The following is a 16505-nucleotide window of genomic DNA, read 5'->3' on the forward strand; positions in this document are numbered from 1 at the left end:
TCAAACGCTTGTAGTTTTACAACCGAATATTTTACAACATAGTAGACATAAAAAAAAATCTTAAAACATAAAAAATATATTTGTAATATTTATTCACACGTTACTTAGTCCAGGATAGGGATGTTTACTACTACGGGAGTGACCAAAAATTTAAAAGGCGCAAAAATTTAAAACCGAATAACAAGTTTATGAAAAGCTGCTTGAAATCCAAATTATTGTATCGATCCTCTATTTATAGTGATTTTAGTGTGATAATAATTACAGAGAGAAGATGACGAGAGTCACTGTGAAGTTGTCCCAACAAATATTTGTTACTGTTATTGAAAAACAATTATAAATCCAATGCCATAAGATGAGATGGTTTTATATTCCAAAACTGTTACTTTCTTAAATTAATTTAATAGAATTTAGGTATAAATATTTAAAAATTGGTAATTTTTCATTAAAATAGATATGTCTTATCTTTAGAGTTATTTTCTAATTTGATCTTGATGTAAAGTATCACTGTCATTTTATGAATTAATAATTAAGAGTTTAATTTAATATTAATAATTAAATTTTCAAAGCATAATTTACACATAGACTAGGAAAAGTGCATATATTAAATGTAAGTTATTGCTTAGGTTGTTCTGTCCTATAATTGAGTGGGGCCATCATATATGCAAATAAATGCAAGAAATTTGGATTTTTAGTTTAGCTAAGTAATATTCACAAGTAAATTCCTATCCCGTCTCCCACCATTCAGAGTTTAAGTGGAGTAAGGGTCAAAGTTTACTTTGTAGTTTGAGGTCTCTAAACACAGTCACCAACAATAAATCAACTGTAAGATAAACTTCCTTGAGAGAGATTTTAACACATTTATTGTCTGGAATTTCGGTCCAAAAATAACTTAAACATTTATGTGACAAAATCATCAATACCAGGTAAATAAAAATATAGTTTAGAATATAAATATTACCACGTACATTAATTTATTGTTTCGTGTGTATTTTTTTAAACAATTTTATCCCGCTTAATCAAAATAAATTAATATATATATATATATATATATATATATATATATATATATATAATATATATATATATATATATTATATATTTGATTATTTTCTGTTAAATTTACTTTGAGACCTCCTAACCCATATTCCATTTAGACTAGTAAATTTTTATGTTATTTCATAAGGGCGCTGTATATTTAATGACGCTTAGTGTGCATTAAATTTGTTGAATTTCAATTTCGGGGTAATGGTTAAATAATAATAATTTGTTTGATGTTTAATATTGTTTGATTTATATTTAATATTACTATCTTCAACGTAAATAAATATGTTTTTACCACATTGGAATTACCCAAGTTTTTTTTAGCATTTTGTGTACTAAAATTTTAAGGACAAATAGTTATATATTGAAATTTATTGTGCTCACTTCACGTGAAAACATATAATTTGAGGCAGTGCAATATTCAAACAATTAAAATTGCTGAAAGTTGTTTCAAGATATCACCTATCTTTATTTAATCAGCTTCAAATTACGTATAATGCCATGCTTTCTTAGTATGAATTATAGATATCCTGTTGGATTATAATAGAGCATCAAGTACATCATATTCATTATATGCAGATTATCATAAAAGTCATTAATGAGGGTTATATTTTATATTTGGAAATGTTTCCAAATTAATGTCATTAAAGTATTGTAACAATTGGAGTACTTCAGCTGGTTAGAGACTTTTTCCAACTGATTACTAAATGTTTTTCTACAAAATTATAAATTTTATTCATCCGATCAGATTGTAATATAATCAGTTCTTCTCATATTAAAAAGAAATGAAGTGTGTTAAAAAATAATCTCGCAATTAATTTCCATTTCTTTGAAAATAATAATTTGATGTGTGAAAACCTCAGCAAAATTCTCGCTCTGGCTTACAAGGAAACTGGGAGTAAGAAATTCAATTTTATTATACTTTCTACACTCTTACCGATATTAAATATATAGTCAATACAAAAATTCAAACGTTAGATATTTCCTGGAGAATCAGAACAAATTAATGGGCACTTATTGTGAGATACTAATTTTAGGTTAAAAAAGTATGCAAGGTATTCAGGAAACAGAGTCACAAAAGTGATAGTGCTCATAATTTATATTATGGAAGGTATAGTCTGAAAAATAAGAATGTTCAAGTATAAATATATTTAAGGGTTGTTTAGGATATTGTTATAGTTTTTCACAAATTAGATGGTAACTAGGTTTGAAGTAAATATTATCTGATCTTCAGAAGAGCGATTAATATTAAGTTTACCACCTGGAAGGAGTAAAACATGTAATTTATGAAATCAGAAACAGTGTTGGGTGGATTTAATTAAAAAATACCAGCTAAGATGGCTTTGAAGCACCGATGTTTTTTCAATCTCTGTCAAGCAAAAAGCTAGAGCCACAATAGAAATATTTACATGCATATATTTGTATATATACTAAAAGCTCACATCTACTGTTCATAAACTTATGTACATAAGGATTTCGTAAACAATATCTACCAAATATATATTTTTTTTATTTGGGGAGGAATGTGTCTGGACATTTATATGGTTATAAATACGTATTTTAGTGATTCTCATGTCTATGTAAGTTATATTAATTATGTATGTTACTGATCTGTTTATTATATTGATTTTTCTATATGCAGAAGAAGTTAAAGGAAACTTAAAACTGGATACAATTGCATTACAGTCGTGAAACAAGGGAACGAATTTGTGCCTCTTCCCCATATTAATTGTAGGGATATGAATCTAGAAACCTTTCCTTTATATTGAAAGTAGTCTGTAAATTAAATGTAAAAAAGTAAATGTTTCAGTAATGTGTTACGAATCAAAATGTTTTTATTTTTACGTTATTTTTTTGTAATTGTACAAAAACTATTTTATACTAAGACAATATTAGAAAAGTGGTATTGATTGAATAAAAACATGGAATAGCAGCTTAAGGAATAAATTGTTCAGGAACGATTTTGTCACAATTTGTACAGTGTCTTGTGTTACAGGTCAACTGAGAGCATATTATTTTCTTTTAAAAAAGTCTACCCGTGATTGCTATAACATTATTTATTTGCCCTTGTAGTGATTTGAACAACTAAATAAAAGATACAATTTACAGTTTGATAATTATTTTATTTTAATTATTATATAAATAAAGATAGATAGTTTAAAAACATTCCAGTAATGGTAATTTTTTAATTATGTGGTTGAATTCAAAATGTAAGCTACAAGTAAATTACTATTTGGGCATACAGGTAGGACTTCGGCCACAGTTTTAAATAAACCTAAAAATGTGTTCATATGAATAATATAAAATATTACTAGAGCTTAATATAAAAAATGTTTCTATTTGTTGGTCACAGTTTAATTACTTTAAATTATTTTAGATACAACAGCAGTGATTTAGGCTTTACTGTAACGTGTTTCATTATGCAGAATTCTTATAGCTGTTTAATTTAAATTATTTCCTAAACAACGCTACTCTTACTATGTTTTCTTAAAAACTAATTTTGCGTTTATTTAAATTTTTTTGTAATTTGGCATTTATTATTAAGAATATTCATTTTAGTGCTTTATTCATGTAAACTATACTATTATTCACTGTTAATTTCAGTTTACAAAGAAAAATTTACTTTATTCATTACAATCCATGAATCCGATAAAATGTATTTTGCAAATTTTTATGAATTTAAAGAAAAGTTCAAGATAAAAACTAATGATTTAATTTCAGTAATTTTATTTGTATTAATGAATAAAGGTATGAAACATGAAGTAATGCATTAAAAAATCTAATACATTACAATTTACGAAAGTATATTAACAGAGCAAATAGTTTTGAATTTAGTATTGTGAGAATGAGAAATAGCAACGCAAAATAACATTTGAGTAGAAAATTTGAAATAATATTTGTTCACTCTAATTTCAAGTTGGAAGCAACTAATATATAAGCTGAACCATATATCTATCACTTATACAATGAGTTTCATAAATACATTTTGCGCTTTTACCGGACAGAATGTCCCTTTTAAGAGTGTATAAAGTACATTTTTGGGGAGTATTCCCCGTTTTTATTCCTGAGCTATGTTCTAATTTGAATTGGAAAGACGTTGAAGTAAAAATGTATAAAACTTTACTAAAATAGTCAAAACATTTGAAGTTTCTTTGTAGCTTAAAAAACATTTTTGCAATGTTACCCTTTGAGAGTGAGGAACTTAAAACGTGATCTAAAATAAAATAGCTAAGAAATCAATATATTTTGTCTCAAACTAATTACGCAAGAATTGTTTATATTAACCAATAAATTACGAATCGTAGTTAATCAGCTGTTCTATTTTAGCGAAGCATAGAGGAGTCATATCAACGCAAAATCTAGCCAATGACTTAAGATATTGACTTTAAAATGTATTATTATAAGATTTGTTCTTAAAACAACGTTACATTCTCAAACCATATATTATTATGTTGCCCGACAAACAAAACAGAAATTATGTCAGCCTACTGAGTGGAAATGCTTTAGAGACGCTAAACTCAATGCTTGGACAGGTAACCCTATGAACCTTTTAATTGTGCATGTAATATTAAGTTTATATAAATTTCCACTAATAAAATCTTTTTCGAGATATCTTACCACACAATACACTCATATTTTTGCTTATTAAATTAGATTTCATACCTTATAAGTCTTTACACACCAAGTTACCATTATATAATGATGCATTTGTTAGGATAAAGAGAGCTAATAAAGACATACCATATCATGTTGTATTGTGAATTTCTAATATATCACAAGTTGAAATTCCTAAACATGAAGCAATATTGCGTTTTAGTTGTCACAATGCCTTGTGCGATTAATTTCCCTTCTGTCCTCTGTTGTCAAGTATTGCTGTTTACTCTTGTCATGTTGAATTGATATCTCATAGAACCGTTATTGCGTTATATGGTGTCTTTGTTTCCTATAAAAAATTATGAGAACTTAATACTGTTTATATGCCTGAGAGGCTATGTAATCACATCAGATTCATTCTCCAACTATCACTAAAATAAAGTGGATAAATGTATGCGATATAGATGTAGAGTAGAAAACTTATGTATAAAGCTAAAAATTCTTTGTTTGAGATTATTTTTGACGATGGAAGGATTGTGAAGGAAACAGGATTTTTCCCGGACATTTGCCATCGTTCAGTGAAACAAGAAAACAGTTAAGTGTTACTGTTTTCTTGTTTCACTGAACGATGACAAATGTCCGGAAAAATCCTGTTTCCTTCACAAGCTAAAAAATATTCATCTGCTCTTGAACATTTATTTTATAGTTATGATTTAAAGACGGAAATCAGAATATATCAAACTGATTTTAATGTAATCACCTTCATACTGCCACGGTTTGTTATTTAGTGAATGCAGAACACGCTGCAGGAGGGTGCATTGCCTTGTAGAGGAATACACACAGCAGCGTGGTATAGTAACACTTTGAATACACATTACATGTCATTCATATGTCGTAATGAGTGGGAATAAAAGGAACTAGAAATATTCCTGATTGAAGGCACTATTATTTATTTAACTAATTATTTTTAGTTAGTAAAGTGTATATATTTTAGAAATAAATGTTTATATTCCTAATGGTTCGTTCACAAGTGTTGGATACAACCAGCTTTCACTAGGTTATTGAGGTAATACTCATTTTATAATAATCTTATAATAATAGTCGAAACATACAGTTTTTTGCGTAATTGAGTGCGGTTTCTAGTAATGATTAAAGTGAATCATTCAAAATTGGACCCAGTCAAGTCGCGTATGATTAGAACTTAGATTAACCATCCACAGTGACCGATTTTCTTTTTTCTTCGTTTGTGGCTGTTGCCTTACCTTTTTCAAAATTTCTTAATTCTGTTTGGTTCAAGTGTGATATAAATGTAAATAACTTTTAAAAGGAAATGTATATTGTATGTCATTTACTAATATTTATAGTATATTTGAGGCTAAGCCATTTATATTTCTATTAATAAAACATGTTTTATCTTTGCATCTAACGCATGGTCTGCGTTAGAATACTAGCTTTATTAATAACCTAAATGGCAAACATAACATTTAAGAATAGGTTTGTAAGTAAACTGAGTACAGTCATAGAGAATTTAACGTGTGAACTTCTTATTCGTATAGTAAGAAAATAATAGATTGGAAAGTCAATGTTATAGCATATATTAAGATTAGATTTCAGCGAACTCTAGCATTATCGTACCCTCTCAATCCCACCGGAACATTTATTATTAAAACAATGCTTTTAAACGTAACGTACGACGATAAATTTTATTAATAAGATATTTCTAGGAAGATTTTATCTCTAGGCTTAATATTTTTCATGAAACGTAATTTGTACAATGTGTTCAATAGGATTGTGTTTAAAACATGGAATTAGGCTGAAGACTGTTGCCTCAGTTGTAATTTTTTATGCCTAAATGTTATTTATTGTAGACTGGAATTGATAAAAGAATTACTTAATAAACATAAGTTAGGAGTACAGTCGCTGAAATTGCATATAATATTACAAGTGTATAGTTGTATATCAAACAGTTGTATATCGTAAGTTTAATTCTAATTTTATCCTGCGGACAAAAAGAAAGTCAATCATCATACAGAAAGAAAATTACATTTTACACCATACCACCACTAAAGAAATTGTGGCCCATATTTAGTAATAAGTTTTATTACATGAAGCTCATCTAAGTCACGTAGATAGACATACATTATAGAAATTATTGGTGTTTATGTAAAAATGATAAAGATCTATTCATGGAAAATTTCAAATCACCAAGTAGAATAATTCTCAAGAATGTTTACGGATAATTAGGATACATATGTTACTCTTTCACTCAGTATGTATATACTATTTATTCTATGATTTTTTGTTAAATATGAGGTTGCACAAAAACCAATTCAAAGATGTTTATTAATGCTTAGCTAAATCGCACGAAGTTACATACACTATCATGGAAACCGTATACTAAGCAAGAAAATTTGATGTAAAATTTCAAGTCACTTGGTCAATTTGTTTTCAAGGATGACAGGTGGACATGAGTGCTTTACGAAATAAGTATATATTAGTTTGGTTACTCAATAAAACTAAACGAATGAAAAATTGATGTTATGTCTTGTAAGTCTTTTAACTAACCTGTATAAATATGTGTGGGTTAGTTTGTAGTAAATTGCGTTGTAAACCAGAGTTTATATTTTGAATAATGCTTTAGAATAAAGACATTTTTGTTATTACATTCAGAACTAAACTTTTCCAGTCCCTCGAGTGATAGACTTTGCCAACGTTGAAATAATAATAAACAAAGTGATTCGAGAGGTACTACGAGGTAGTATCTAATCTTCAAAGATATTATAATACTGTAGTAGTTAGTTATATCATAAATGTAATATTATAACCTGATGTTAGGATACTGGAATATGATTACCGAATTAATAAGATTATCTCTCATTTACTTTATATGGCTTTGAGAGGTAACTCCCATCGCAACTTGACGGATCTTTACGTTTCAACGTTAAACTTAATCTTGAGTGGCTATCGTGACTGAGCTTGTGGGATTTATCCGAGTGAATTTCCTGAGCTGTGCAATACGTGATTTCAAGATTTCTCTTCCTGACCAACATACAACCTGTAATAAACGGGTTTGATGCTTACTATACGTAAGAGTAGAATTAAAGTTTCTCAAAGAATGTTTCTGTTTGGTACCGGAAAGATTTAATAATTTTAAAACTTTACAGAGAAAACAATACAGCTTTCTTCATCAATACTATTTATAAATATTACTTTTATAACCTAATATAAGTTAAGAAGAACTAAAAATTTATGCTTAAAATCAGCAACTCTTCCTATTTCCATGCCCTACGTATTGTGATACAAACAAAACGTTTGCAGGTAATGCATTTTAATAATTTCTTTGAAAGTTTGTATAAATTATGGTGAATTCAATCATAACAGATTAAGATTTCAGAGTATCTAAGTTCCGCTAGGATTGTGGATTATTTATAATTTGTAGACTCACAGTATTATATTAAATTATGTTGTACTGACATCAGAAACCACTGATAATGTAAAAAAGTCACTTTTATTGGGGAGGTGCTGCACCACTTGTTGGGAAATCATGTCTGTTTTACTAACACATGCATTTACATGTTTGACATATTGAATTATCAGCTAGAGATCATATCGTGACAAGTTTCTATCTTACTGCTGAATGGTATTAATTCTCCTGTTATATATATATATATATATATATATATATATATATATATATTTATTTACAGAAACAGGTTATTCTCTTCTTAACAAATAAACCACGGTATATTGTGGTTTGAAACATTTATACATTTTCGTGTATCTAGGTACAACTTCTTCAGATAAATATACATGTATAAATATTTACATAAATTGTGAAAAAACATTAGGTTTAGAACTCAAACAAGAAAAACAAACATTATAAATAAATACAGTAGTCAGCAGCTGATGGCCCATGGCATGACGTGTGTGAATAAGTTGCCGAAAACTAAATTTATCTTAAATTAAGACCCATTAGATGTCTTGTCTGAAGCACCAATTGGTGTGCAGTTTCACTTTTCTTCAATTTAAATCTATTAAAGGCTTTCGTTTGAATCTTCAGGGATCTTATTTATGCCTTTGATGGTGTAGCAATTTTCTATCTGATTTTGTTTATGGACATTGATAGCGTGACTTGGCTAAAGGTTTTTTCTATATCGCTATGGACAATGTCAAATCGATGGCCAGTTACTCGTATCCGTAAAGGATTCGATGTCTGGCCGACGTATTGTTTTTCACAAAATTTACAGTCAAATTGGTAAATAAGGTTTTTTTGTGTCACAGTTGATAGTTCCTTTGAAAGGGTATATACATGATTGGTTACATTACTTTTAAAATTTTGACTTGTAGACATGATCTTACAGGTTCCACAACGGGTTTTTGGCAAGGTTTATACAACCAATGGACTGTGATTCCTTATTTTCCTTTTTTAGAGGATCAGTACAGACCAACATCTGTTTAATGTTGGCGGGCTTTTTGAATATAACTCTTGGAGATTTCGAAAATAAGTCTTTAGTTTTTTGAGAATTTTTGAAGTAGGTTAAAGGCTTCTTCATGATTGCGTTGATTTTGTGAAGGCCAGGATAAAAATTTTGTTATGAATTTCGAATCGTTTTGGGGAAAAGGATTATTATTTTTGTTTGATGTTTGATTTCAAATTGTTCTTGATAACTTTATCGGGATATCCTAATTTTCTAAAACCACAAGTTAATTTAATGATATAATTAATAAAATCGTCCTCATTACTGCAAAGATTTTTTGCTCGAATTGAAAGACTCTTCGGAATACTTTTTTTTCACTTAAGTGGGGTTGACAACTATTGTAATTCAAATTACTGCATAGTATTTGTGTCTTTTACATGTATTTTAGTTTTTAACAAACCAGACTCTGTAAAAACATCTACGTCCCAAGAAAGTAAGAATTTCATGAGAAAATTTCCAAGTAAATTTGAGGGTTGAAAACGTGTTCAATGCATGTAGAAAATTCTTGAAGGAGTTCTTCACCAATGATCCCACAGAAAAAATACATCATCAATAAAACGAAACCAAACTAAAGGAAGATGGTTCTGATAATTTAGGAATTTTTCTTCCAATAATACCATGAATAAAATTGGCAAAAGCGGGAGCCATCCTTGTTCCCATGGCTGTGCCTTTGACTTGTAGATAAAATTTTATTGTGAAATCTAAAACAGTTCATTGTTAAAACAAAATGAATAAGTTTTAGTAAGAAATTTGTAGAAGGTTTAGAGTCAATGGGTCTGCTGTTGAGAAAATGTTTAGCAGCATTTATACCATCATCATGTGGTATGGTTGTGTACAGTGATGTGACATCAACAGTAACTAGAATTGTGTTTTTTCGAAACAGTTTTGATTAACTTTTGATAGTTTTGAGAAATGAAGTCATCAGTGTTCTTTACGTAGGAGGGTAGTTGTTTTGACAAATGGTTGCAGCTGATCATCGATAAATGCCAGAAATTCTCTCAGTTGGGCAATCGTAGCTGATACGATGGACGTCCTGGAGGTGGTCTAATATCGTTATGAATTTTTGGAAGGAGATAAAAAGTTGGAGTTCTTGGACTTTTTGGGAGTTAATAAAATTTATTGTTTTAAGAGATAGTTTCTTCATTTTCCCCATGTTGTTTAAGAAATTGTTTTAATAATTTTATTAAATTCATTGGAAGCATCTTTGTCAAGTGATTGGTATGTATTTGAGTCAGACAATTGTCCTTTCTGCTTTCAGTGATGTAAATCTTGCATGTTTTGAATAAATACCTTATCTCCTTTGTCAGCCGGTGTTTATTATAATGTCCTTGTTATTTTGGAGTGATTTTATAGACTTTATTTCAATAGGCGTTAAGTTGTTTTCTTTCTTTTAAGGAATCTTGAAAATGAAGGATTAGATAGGTTTGACAATATGACGTTGATAAACTGTTCAATGGGATGATCAGGGGCTAATGGTGGAGGTTCCCAGTCACTTTCTTCTTTAAAATTTATTTAAACATGGAAGAGTATTAGAGGAATATGAGCTGTTTGTAGAAAAATAGTGTTTTTATGCGAACCTTACGTGCAAATTTTAATGCATCATCCACTAAATTGATTTGGTCAAATTTTGGGGGTAGGGCAAAAGGTAAGGCCTTTTTTTCAAAACACTTATTTTTCCCCTTCTGTGAGTACACAATTAGACAGATTTTCAATGTTTTTGTTTGATTGTCTTCAAAAAAATTATTAGGGTCAGTTATGATGGTTTTTTTATATTATAGGTTGGTTTTAGATTGATCAGAGATATCTACTTTGGGATTTTTCATTTTCGAAAAAAATGGAGTTTACAGGCAATATTGCAGAGTCTGACATTATATCTGAAATAATTTTGTGTCGAAGATCAAAGTCAACATTAGAAGATTTCGCGCTACACCAAATATATATATATATAAATATATATATATATATATATATATATATATACGTATTTAATCTATACAAGTTATATATTGTAAGCCTTAAGATGATTTATTTTAAAACATTGTTATTGACGATTGATGATTTGAATAATAGTATGGTTTTGGAAATTTACCAAAATCTATAAATTTACATTTCGAGTATAGAAATCTATTTTTTTCTTCAACGTTAATGCTATGAAAAAGGTTTAAAACTAAAACGTTTACCAATGGACTGTTATTTTGTTATTAGAATGGTTTATGTACTGACTGGTATAACTAAAGAATTGAGTCAAGACAGGACAGAATGAACCCAAGGGATGTCACTGCACAGCAGCCGAGAGGACACACAACACATTCAAGCGAAGGTGGAAAACTGGTAACATGAATTATGTATTATAGATTTTCACGCGTGAAAAAGGGTAACTTTCACTCTTAGAATTGTAGTAGTGAGGTTTTGTAACATATAACGGTTGCAAATGTCCGAGATCCTTCTATCATTAATATTAATTGAACCATATCGTTAAGTATGTAGGAAAACACTCACGAAATATATTATTACTATATAACTATACATGAATGCACATGAATTAAATTATTATTGTTATTTTATACTATTAAAACCTGTACTAAGTTAGGAACAAATGTCAACGAAATGCCAACGTAACACTTTTCACTCTTAGAATTGTAGTAGTGAGGTTTTGTAACATATAACGGTTGCAAACGTCCCGAGATCCTTCTATCATTAATATTAATTGAACCATATCGTTAAGTATGTAGGAAAACACTCACGAAATATATTATTACTATAACTATACATGAATGCACATGAATTAAATTATTATTGTTATTTTAAACTATTAAAACCTGTACTAAGTTAGGAACAAATGTCAACGAAATACCAACGTAAAAGGTAACATTCAAAAGTAGGTGTCAGTGTGTTGAAAAGTTGAATATTTTTACAACTGTTTCATTGAAATCATGGCTTTTCTCGCCTAGTGATTCTGTATTCTTTGCCTGATCAATGCCAGTCTTGCCAGCAGAATTTTATTTAATAATTTATTTGCTATACGCTCCTTTACTTCTTGTTTGTTAAAATTCTCTTCATACTACATAACTGTTAATTTGAAGTAATCGTTTGTTAGTAGAAAAAAGTAAAACACATAAAAAAATAAAACTAAATTTGAAGGATAATTAATGGTTTTAAACAACATTTGCGGCTTTTAAACATAGGTTGATAACGAGTGTTCAAATTGTCAACAATGAGCAGATAATTTCACTGTTAATTACAGCAAACATTATTAAGCAGTTACACATGATTAATAACTCGATTAGATGAGCAGTATTAGCAGGGAATGGGACTCAGTGAAACCTTTACTATTCCGTTATTATTAATCGTATACAAATAATCTTGAATGTGTAGGTATGAATGTATTAACCCATAGTATATTACTCTAGTTAATGTTTAATTATATTTTATAATTGTGAAATGTTGAAAATTGTGAATGGGCGCCATTTTGAAACGTACCATGATGTTTTTCAGAAACTTTTAATTGTAATTTAAACTAAACTTTTTAAAGGTGAAACCTTACATTGGTGAAACAAGATATACGTAGTTAATGCTGATGATGATATATATATATATATATATATATATATATATATATATATATATATGTAAATATATATATTTACACACCCATTGAAATTCTTTTATCCGTTGACTCATTAAAAAAAAAAACGTTGTTATCATCCAAATCATCCCTGGAGTTAAGTATGTCAGTTGCTGGAAAAAAAATCTATATTAACGTAATCCCGTCTTCCTAGATTATGCTCGAGAAAATCCTGACCATTCCCATCCTTACTTACTGCCACTGCCTTATGCAACTCTAAGTTGCCACTAAATATTGTGCTTTTTACTTATTATTGTAAGATTCCCTTATGTACACACTATTCCATTTTTGTATGTCACAGGACCGGAAGAATTTGAAATCCATTGTGTAACTAAGGACAGTGTAGCCATAAATAGTTATGAATGTAATAATGGTTCATGAAAAAATGAAGCGTTCATACTACATCCCGTTTCTCCATACTGAACTTGAAACAACAGATATTTCTGTCATCGGGCGTCCTTACATAGAGAGTGAAGTAACGTTTGGACAATCCATTATTACTGTATTCAAAGTTGCGTAGTTATTTCACATAAACATAGGCACATATCAGACGTGTATACAATATTGGAGACCACTAAAAAAAAAAAACTGAATTAAAAAACATTTTAATAATTATAAATACCACATTAGGATTATTGTTCAATTACAAATGTGATGACAGAATGTGTGGTATTAAATAACGGGTACAAAACTTACAGTCAATTGCTGAGTAATATCTCTGTTACCCAGGACTGGGTATAGTAGCCGCTTGGCTGAACTGATAGCTTAGAGTATTGTTGAATTTGAAAATCTTGTTTCAATGATGACGTATCAAATCAGCTCTTTGAACCTTAACGATTTCTAAACGTCAGTTAATTGAGGTTCTGGGATTTTTTGAATGTATTAGAGTAAGATTGTATCTAATCCTTGTAAAAATATCGTAGTTTAACGTTTTCTAAGATTAAATCCCATAATTTCATTGTGATTTTGGAGGTATTAACTGACCATATTTAATAAATTAAAATTAGTTAGTTTTTACTACATTTTACGACGTGAAATTCATATTTTATTTGATCAAAGACTTTACTGAAGGAAATCTGAATTTGATAACTGTTTAAAGTGATCTAATCTGTTTTAGCTATGAAAAGAAGTCAATTATAAAAGAATCCACCATGTGATCTCTAACCATGATACATTGATAGTTGTCGCGTTTTATCAGCTGTGAATCTCTGGTTTCTTTTTCTTTGGTTTAGTAGCTCCTTTCAAATTATTAATTAAAAACATTTTTACATTGCTATTTAATTTAACTACTAAAACTAATAACTGGTATCTCTACGAGTAGGACATCCCACACTTGTAGTTTATCTAGATTGTCGTTGTACTTAAATTATTTCAGATTGAGTTGATAAATTAGTACAGTCTTTCTGGAATAGAAGTTTACCACTGTTTTTTCAGACGTAAGTAGGCCCATAAGTCGCTTCGTGGTAACATTAAGTTGCATTTTGTTACGTGGGACAAGGATGAGTGCAAGTTACGTGGGAAATTTATTCCCTTGCACTTTTTTTACTTTAGAAAGGAATAAATAAATTATAACCTGAAAAATACTATAAAAATAATCATAAATATACAATTTTTAACTGAATCACTGGTTTTGTAGTTGTAGATTCCAGCTGCCTAACTATACTAGTGACATATTCCAGTGAGCATCAGAGATAGACAGAAAGGCACAAATCATTGCAATTCACAAGTTTGCCAATAAGAATACCAAACCTCAAGAAATTCTTTTTTTAAATTGGTTGTGAGACAAAAATATTGCATCAAAAGAAGCACGAAGTAAATTTTATTTTGGTTCAGTTAATCATTTAGGGAAGAATGGTGTGTGATATAACAGAGTACCAAGGTTGAAATGTGAAATAAATCGGAAAAGACCGATGGGAAAGGAATAAATTGAGAACTAATTTCATACATTTATACATAATTTTCATACACTAATATACGTTCTATAGAAATTTTAGTACTTATGATTATCTTGCTAAAATATAACTTTACTTGTAGGTTTTAGGGAAATATATAAAGGGGTCTAACCCTTCAATTTACTTCATTGTACAAAACACTGAATTAAATATTTAGAAACCTGAAAGTAAACTAATATACAATAGTTACATAAGGTACAATCATATTCACTACTTTATTTCTCTGTGCAGTTTAAAGATATGCAATAGAAAGCACTATGGCCTATATTAGGATGATATATAATAACACAACTTATTTTACAGTAAATGCTATAGTGTCTAATACTATTAGCCTATTTTCGCTCTGATTTCTGTAGAGTAAACTGTGTTATAGTTCTATCTTTAAAATAAATCTTATTATTCATACAATAAATGAAGTATAAATCATGGTCCAAGATCAACAGTAATAAAGTATTTATGTTTGTAGTATAGACCAACATTATTATCTGGAGCTTAATGCTAAATTTGATCCGAAATCCAGTCAGTAGCTCCCGGTATTGTGAAAACAGCTGACATGGTACTCACAGTTCACTCATGTGATGTAACATTAGAACATGAGCTTATCATTCTATTAAAAATATTACTTTAACGCAATGGTATGATTTGGCAACTAATAAGAAGTGTACGGCTTATAATTTACAATGAAATCCAATCAGACGCGTTCAAGTCAATCTTCAGAAGGCTGAATTATCTTTGACTTCGCTTCGAATAACAACCAGAAATAGATGTTGAACCATATAAGCTTATGGTTCATCTAAAATTCTTCCTTGTTTTATTTTTCATAGGGTTACCAATTCCTTTTTTTCGGGAGTTACCGGCTTAATATCTATATTTGGTTAAATTTTGCGCAATGGAACAATACCACGTCGCCAAGAAATTCCAAATACATTTTTAAGCTTGTATATCCATAAGGTGTTCAGGAAGTCAATTAATTTGTAAGACAAGGTCATGTGTACGTGATGAAAATGTAACTCAATAGTGTAGTTAAGGGGACTGGCAGCACATGTCCCTAGTGAGTTATGTGTATCATCAACATGGTAGACTTCATTACGTCATATTGATTATATCAGGTTCAACGCTGGTTTCAGTAACAGACTATGATACACTGAGTGTTATATAGAGGAGTAGCACACCATTAACTTAACTTATCACATACTAAATTGTCTAAATATTTAGAAATATTTGTACAGTTTATATAAATATGTAATTTCCTTATTATTGAAAATTGTAACAAAAAGAATACTTAGTATTATAGTATTAATATAAACACGTTTAAAATGCAACTATAGTTAAAAATTACACATGGCAAAATATTTGAGGAAAAAAGTGATAACATTAAAATTATACTTAGTAAAACAGGAGAAGTAATAAAAACCTTTAAAAGGATTTAACACTTTAAAAAGAAATTTAATTTAATCATGACATAAATTAGTTTCATTACAAAAATTTTAAATATCTGAAAGATAACAATAGTTTTATTCGCAATGATTTTTATGGTATATAATGCAGTTTCTCGTAGTTTACCTTCACAAAAACATTTAATAACGACATTGGAAATCTGGCACTAACCATAAATAATTTTGTTTTGCTGTAATTAAACGATTATTCTGTACAAATTTAGCAAAGGGTTTTCTATAATAAATTTGTCTTTTTTCAAATACTTTAAACTTTTGAAATATAAGTAAAAGAAATAAAGCATCACAAACGATGAGATATATTGAAGTAGAACAACACACCCTACTTAGCGCCTGACAGCTTTGACAAAGGGTCCGTCAG

The sequence above is a fragment of the Homalodisca vitripennis genome, chromosome 5 (assembly GCF_021130785.1).
Source record: "Homalodisca vitripennis isolate AUS2020 chromosome 5, UT_GWSS_2.1, whole genome shotgun sequence".
Lineage (NCBI taxonomy): Eukaryota > Metazoa > Arthropoda > Insecta > Hemiptera > Cicadellidae > Homalodisca > Homalodisca vitripennis.